This window comes from Stegostoma tigrinum, chromosome 2 (genome assembly GCF_030684315.1).
Source record: "Stegostoma tigrinum isolate sSteTig4 chromosome 2, sSteTig4.hap1, whole genome shotgun sequence".
NCBI classification, from domain to species: Eukaryota; Metazoa; Chordata; class Chondrichthyes; order Orectolobiformes; family Stegostomatidae; genus Stegostoma; species Stegostoma tigrinum.
Genome location: NC_081355.1, coordinates 51,191,306 through 51,199,062, shown reverse-complemented (window position 1 = coordinate 51,199,062; position 7,757 = coordinate 51,191,306).

Sequence of the window (7,757 nt, the reverse complement as noted above, 5' to 3'; positions counted from 1 at the left end):
TCAAAATTCTTCGTTTCATTTTCGAATTATTTTCAGGCCTCATTCCTCTGGATCACTTTAAATCATCCAGCTCCATGAACTTCCAAGCTGTTTGCATCCTCCAATTTTGGCTTGTTGTGCATCCTCAATATAAATTACTCTATCATTAGCAGTACTCTTTCCATGGTCAATGCAATTCCCTCCACAGCTCTCTTCCCTTCCTATGTATCTTTAAAATGCACCGTAAAGAAAGCTCATTAATCAAAATTTTGGTCACAGGAATGGCTAAAAGTAGATTTAGCAGCAGTATTCAAAGTTTTAACTAGTTCTGGTTAGATGTTTGGGGTAAACAATCGTACCCTTTTATTGAGGAGTCAGTGAGAAATGGTCAGCAAGTTAAACTGCTAAAAAAGAAGTCAGGAGAAATTTATTTGCACAGTTAATTACTCCCATATGCTATGTTTTGCCACTGAGATAAGTGGGGACAGGACGCATTACATCTATCATGCAAAATGTATCTAAGCATTTAAAGTTGAGGACGATGCAGAGCCTAAAAGGGTGTGAGACTCAGTTGGATTGGTTTGGATTATTCAAAGAGCCTGCCTACATGTGATGGATTAAATAGCTCTTTTTAGTGGTGCAAAAATAGAGTTCCAGGGGTTTTTTTTGATATGATCTTTGTAAATGATCCTAATTATAAGCAAGAAATGAAATCTGCTACATCCATTGGAGTAGTGGTCTGCAACAAAAAAGCTATGGTTCAATAACACTCCAAACACTGAAGCATGCTAGCTCCTGGGAGTCTAAACTGAGGTTTTCCAGGTGATGATGAAATAATATAAAAATGCTTACCAACAAGAGTTGACCTTATCCATCGGCAATGTGACCAATTGATCAGTGCCTTGTATTTGAGTAAGGGACAAGTAGGCATCATGGTCAAGGTTGAGAAATGAGCCACGGCCTGTTTTTGGACTTAGTGTAAACCAAGGATTGTGGTTGCTACATGTGAAATGGTGGCTGTCTCACCTAGAATGGTTGAGAGCTAAAATTGCTACAAGGATTGCTCAGCCGGGCTGGAGTTACCTAGGCTGGTCATGGATGTCAGTTGTTCAAGAGTGCGCCCTTAAAATAAAACATTTAAGTACTAGATAATAAACTCTACAAATAAAGAATCTAGTCTGGAGGGGGAGAAAAAAAAATGGTATCATTGTCTATTCTTGTTGTTTTGGTTGACAGACTGTGTAGTCAGAAGTTGGCACATCTATCTCGGTGATGTTTGCAAGTAATCTTTCTGAAAACCATTATTTAAATACTCCTTACTTGTAATACCCTAATATAAAAATTATGCAGTATAAATTAGATTGGGGGCCCATGGTTATTAATTTGTTTGAAAAGGAGATTTTCAACCAAATCAATTTGGTAATCACTGCAGTCGAGAACATGGAACATTAGTTATTTATGTTGTCGAACGTGCAGAATAAATTAATATCAAAACTAAGCAATTTCAGATGAAACAAAGAAGAGATTAAGAAACTAAGGTATTTTAAGAATGATGTTTTTCTTTTAACTATGAACTGCTAAAATGAAGTTTCATCTGCATTGTTGCGGGGAGTGAAACAATACTTTAAACATTGCAAATTAAAGGAAAAATAGATATGTGTTGTCACATATTGGTTACACAGGGGAATTTTGTATTAAGAAGATAGATTTATTACTTTTAGTGAGACCAACTGGCATCAGATCCTTTTAGATTGAAAACAAACGCCGCCCAGCCATAACTTTGGATTGTCTTTTTAAGTAGTAATATTTCACAGAATTGAGAGAAGTGAAAACAATTGGAATTCCAAAAACTTACAAGCAAGTGGAAGTGTTTTCTTTCTCTCCCTCTGAGTGGATAAGATGGAACATTCAAAGACTCTGCAAAGAAAGAAAACTTATAACTCAAACCAAGACCTAAGTCTAACTGACCAGCTGTGGAATTGTGGAATAGTGAGGTCAGCAACACCATCATATCAGAGAGCAAAGATGAGCTTTAGTTTCTTCTTAGCTATTTTTCACAGTCAGACACAAATCATCCCAGTGATTGAATTGGTGATATTTCACACTTGTGTTAATTTGTGAAAAGTAGTACTTGATTTTCAGAGCACTCTTCTCATCAAGGTGAGGACAGTATAAAAAAGAATAACAACCTATTAATATCAAAGGGAAGCAAAATACAGAAAAATGTTGCAAGGTTTGAGAAAAAAGAAGACTAGCATTTACGTAATGCCTTTCTTGACCATCAGCTGTTTCAATGTACTTTATAATAAATAAACTATGCTTTTGAAGTGTGATCGCTATTCTGATGACTTTTATAGGGACAGAAAGATGCAATAAAAACAAGCTCAGCAGGAGTTAAACACCATATTAGAGAAAAACCATAAAAGCACGTTAGTGCTATGATTGTAAAAAATCAATCAAAAAAGGCCAAAAAAAAACAGAAAGAAAGGAAATGAAGGCTGAGGATAATGAAGGCTGATACACCAAATGACTACTTCCTCCAAGAATTCATAAAGATGTCATTCACAACATCTCGACCTAGGTTGGAAAAATTATCACTGTCACTGGGTCAATTTCCTGGAATTCACTAACTTGTGAAGTACCATCACTGCAAGACTTGCAGCCATTCACAAAAAGTAGCCCACTGCACCTTCTTGGACAGATTCCACCATTCAGTTAGATCATGGTTGCTTTGCTCCAAAATTCCATTTAACTCCATTTGTTTCATATCCTTTTGTATTCTGATCCAACAAAAAAATTCTCAATCTCAGTTCAAGAAAAGGCCTGACAGTATCTTGTCAGTTGTCCACAAATATATTTTTGTCAGGTCACTTGAGAACAAATTTCTAAGAGTGTCAGACTAACTAAATCATGAACAGTATGTCAGAATGTGGGAGGAAACAAGGGAGAAATTTGTAACATGCATACACACTTTATAAGAGACCCATCAAACACTGAAAAAAGACCTCTTCACTGGACACAAGTCAGATTCTAAAAAATATTGAAGGAGGAAACATAGCAGCAAAGATGAGATCTCTTTCACATAAAATATTGGCATCAGTGAACAAGAGTAAATATCAGGAACATCCACAGAATAACAGAACGTGAATTCAGAAAAGGAAGAAAATTCCTGAATAATAATGTCTACTTGATTGAGAAATTAAAATCTCAAATGGACTGTGGAAAGGTGTGTCAGTTGCAAACACAGACTTTCAAAAATATTTTGTCAAAATATGCTGAAATGTGGTTGCTTTTAAGGTGTATCAACTAATCTGCAATGCATAGCAGTAAGGAGGAGCCTGGATTCATCACTGCTATGACACTTACGTATGTGCACTTGTCAGTTACAGTTATGCATGAACCCACCCAGAGATAACATGGAGCCCAAACCATTGGATGGCTCCCACTTTCCATCCAAACCATGGTATATACTCTTTCCCCTTTACTTTCTCTTCTTGAAGAAGAGAAAACAAAATGTGGCCAAATGCCCAACAGGAGGAAGGGTTGGAGGGAATTTTGTTTTGCAGACAACTGGGCAAATTTGGCATTACTAAAACTATCTCGAGAAGAAGAATCCAATACTTAATTCCAGTGGTTGTTTCACAAGAGCTATCTCCAGAAGGGTGATCCCAACAGCAATTCTAAGGGCTACCAATACAGGCCTGTTCTGAACCAGGGGAATCAACAGCAATCAACCACAACCAGCATTTCCAAGAACTGACAAATTCTGAAAACCACCAACTTGACGAACACCACAAGACCTCAGACACATCCTGAGGTGAAAACTAGGCCGACAAAACAAGAATAAGGAAAAGTAGGAAAGAAAAGAAAACCAAGTACGTACCTGACAGAAGCACCTTATTGCACCAGCTTACTCAACCCAAATTGAAAAACCTGCACAGTCCAAAGTCTTCATCCAAAATCCAGGTACTGCAAGTGAGAACAGCCAGCTGTACTTCAAAATTGTGTTTTCTGAAATTCCGAAGACCCCCAAGTTCCCGAGCTAGCTAGCAGGGAGGGGAAGGTGGGTGATGACACTGCATTGGGATCAGAAGGGTATGAAGCCTGATTAAAGTTTTTGTGATTAAAATGATTGTCTTTATATTCTAATAATGTATAATCTAGCTAATAATGTATTAAATAATATTACTGTCCTTTGTGTAGCTGATTGTGTCAATTTCCCTGTTTATTGCATTTAACTATATTTGAGTTGTTCTTTTGTATTTTAAATAAACATGGTTTTTATTTGCCCCGAAACACCCATCTACTGCCTTCCTCATTTCACATTTCCTAAATAAGTCCAGTATCTAGAGCCAGAGATCTGGGAGTGATTCAAATCACTCAAAAATCGTAAAATTACTGATTGCAAACCAGAACCTTACAAGTGATAGGGAAATGCAAATAAAATTGAGTGAACTGCAAAACAGGTGTAATGCAATCATTACTTGGCACTTGTGTGGCATAAATGTTATTTGCTGCAACAGCCCAAGCCTGAATGTTGTTCGGATCTTGCTGCCCATGAACGCGGACCATTTTAATATCTGAAAATTTGCAAATGGTGCTGAACATTGTGTGATCTTCAGCAAATATCCCCTCTTCTGACCTTATGGTAGGAAGAAGATGAAGCATTGAAGATGGCCGAACCTCAGACATTACCCTAAAGGACCTCTGCAAGGATATTCTGGGGCAGAGATAATTAACCAGCAACAACTCTCAGGATATTCCAGCAGTATCAAGTCTTTCCAAGTCCAGTCTGTTTTAAAAGTTGCAGACAATGAGAGTAAGATTGCATCTGGGCATGATGGCATACCTGAACTCTAAAAACAATAATATCTCTCAGGTTGTCCACCCAAATTATTCAGGTCAACAAGGTTCATGGCAAAGCAGGCTGTCCCTCCATCCCAGCTCCAGTCCCTGTGGTTTCACTTAGAATTAGTGGGAGGATAAGTGAAATAAAATGCTCTCAGAGTGCATAGGTAGCACGGGTCACACATCATTGTGAATGTATTCTCACATTTGTAAATACATATGCACTTTAAGTGTTCCACACTTACTGGCTACTTTATGTAGGTCAATAGGATTGTACATGAGTGCACACTTTGCCGGGACAGAAGCTCATTCCAGCAATGAGTTTAACAAGGAAGCACACACACTTAAGGATGGATGGTGATCAATGCTCTATTGCGATATTACTGTCAGCCTCATCATGCAAACATGGGAACCTCACCCACACAGGCAGAAGAAAATGAAACTTAATCCACCTCCCGTTAATGTATTGGGAGCCATTTTTCTTCAAGATGTCACAAGTTCAAAAGTGACATTTTGGACAGTAGGGCTCCTGATTGGTGAGTCATAATCAGGTGTTTTTTTTTAAAATATTACCTTCAATTTCCTTTTCATACCCATTAGTTTTAGACTAGTGGAATTTAGGCTGCTGGGAGAGCAATATGTTGTTTATAGAATAATGTATTTAGAATTTTTTTTAACTGAGAATCTGGCACCAGCAACCATCTAATTACATGTAAGTTAATTTAAGAAAAAAATATTTTTAAATAAATAGTTGGTAGACAATAAAAATGTCAGTCAGAAAGGCAGGCTTATGTGCAATGTCGGAAATCAGGGATAGTTCAAATGTCCTTGCTGACCACATCTGCAGGAAATGTTGCTTGATATAGCTCCTTTTAGACTGCATAGTTTGGTTGGAGTGGTAATTGAAAAGACATTGCAGCATGCAAGCCATGGAAAGCATCATAGACAGAAATTTTAGAGACTTGGTCATGCCCGAGATTCAGGCAGATAAATGATGACCGCTAGAGAAAGGGCAGGCAGACAATGCTGCCCATGGTCATCCCTGTCGCTAACAACTTTTGGATATTGTTGACATGGATTGACTATTAGGGATGGCAACTGCAGCAGCCAGAGTGGTGGTACCACAAATGGCCCTGTTGTGTACCAGGGATGGTCAAAGCTTGGTAGAGCAGATATAGGGGACTTTATAATCAGGAGAAGAGATAGTTGTTTCTTTGGCTGCAAGAGAGATTCCAGGATGGTGTGTTGCCTCCCTGGAGCCAGGATCAAGGATGTCTCTGAGTGGGCACTAGACAGTTTCAAAAGGGGGAACAAGCAGGCAAAGGTCATGGTACACATGGGTATACAAGGGAGTCTTGGACATTAAGTGGTAAATTGAAAAGTAGGAGTTCAAAGGTTATAATCTCAGGATTAGTCCCTGTACTAAGTGCCAGTGAGGCTAGGAATATAAGGACCGTATAGGTACATACAAGGCTTTTTAGGTGATGTTGGAGGGAGGGCTTCAGGTATGTGGATGATTGAGATATCTTCCAGGACAGTGGGACCTATTTAGGAAGGACACATTGTGCTTAAACTGGAGTGGCACCAATATCCTGGCAGACAGTTTTGCTGGTGTCACTCAGGAGGGTTTAAATTAGTGCAAGGTAGACAAACAAGATGCTGAAAAAAACGCAGCAAGCCAGGCAGCATCTGGAGGAGGAGAAGTCAATGTTTCAGGTATTACTCTTCTTCAGGACTGGATGAGGGGCTAGGGGGAGCTGAAGATAAAGCTGGTGAGGTTGGAGGGTAGTAGAATGGTGGTGATATTTGGACACTGGTAATAAGTATGATTTGGTTGGTTGATGGGAAAGATGAATCCAGTTGGTAGCGTGAATGGAAGGGAAGAAGCAGGACTGACAGGGATCCGAAGTGTGGGTGGGAAGATTGTTTGAAATTAGAGAACTCAGTGTTAAGTCCTCTAGGCTGGAGGGTGCCAGGTGGAAGATAAAGTGTTGTTCCTCAAATTTGTGACTTGATTCACTGAGACACTGCAGGGGGCTGAGGAAGGATATGTTGGAGGGGAAGTGAGGGTGGGGGTGGGGGTGGGGGAGTTGAAATGGGTGGTGACTAGGAGGTTAGGTTGGCTGTTTCAGGCCAGGCAAAGATCTTTGGTGAAATGGTTACCTAGTCTATGATTGGTCTCACTGGCATAGAGAAGATGAACATGGGGAGCACCAGATGCAATAGACTAGTCTGGAGGAGATGCAGGTGAAACTCTGTCTCACCTGGAAGAACTGTTTAGAGCCCTGGGTGGAGGTGAGGGAGGGGGTCTGCAGGCAGGTTTTGCATCTTTTACGGTTATAAGGGAAAGTACCGAGGCAGTGTGGTTGAAGTGGTTGGTGGGGAATGTAGTGCGAACCAAGGAGTGGTCCTTGCAGAAGGTAGAGAGGAGTAGTGAGTGGAAGATGTTCTGGGTGACGTGGTTTAACTAGAGTTGGTGGAAGTGTTTGAGGATAATACATTGCTTGTGGAGGCCATTGGAGTTGAAAGTGAGGACAAGGGTGACCCTATCTTTATGATGTTTGAAGTAGCGGGGTTTAGAGTTGAGGAGTGGAGAATGGAGGGTGCATGATGGAAGGCTGCATGGATGACAAAAGGGGGAAAAGAAGATTGTTTGAAATAGGAAGACATCCAGGAGGTTTGGGAGTGGAACGCCTCGTCTTCAAAGCAGAGGAGATGGAGGAATTGAGAAAATGGGATGGAGTTTTTTCAGGATACGGGGTGGGAGGAGGTGTAGTTCAGTAACTATGGGAATCTGTGGGTTTATAGCAGATGTGGGTCTATAAGCTGTCAGTGGAAATGGAAATGGAGAGCTCAAGAAGGGGAAGGGAGTGGTCTGAGATAGACCAAGTGATTTTGAGGGCGGGGTAGAAGTTCTAGCTAATTTGGGC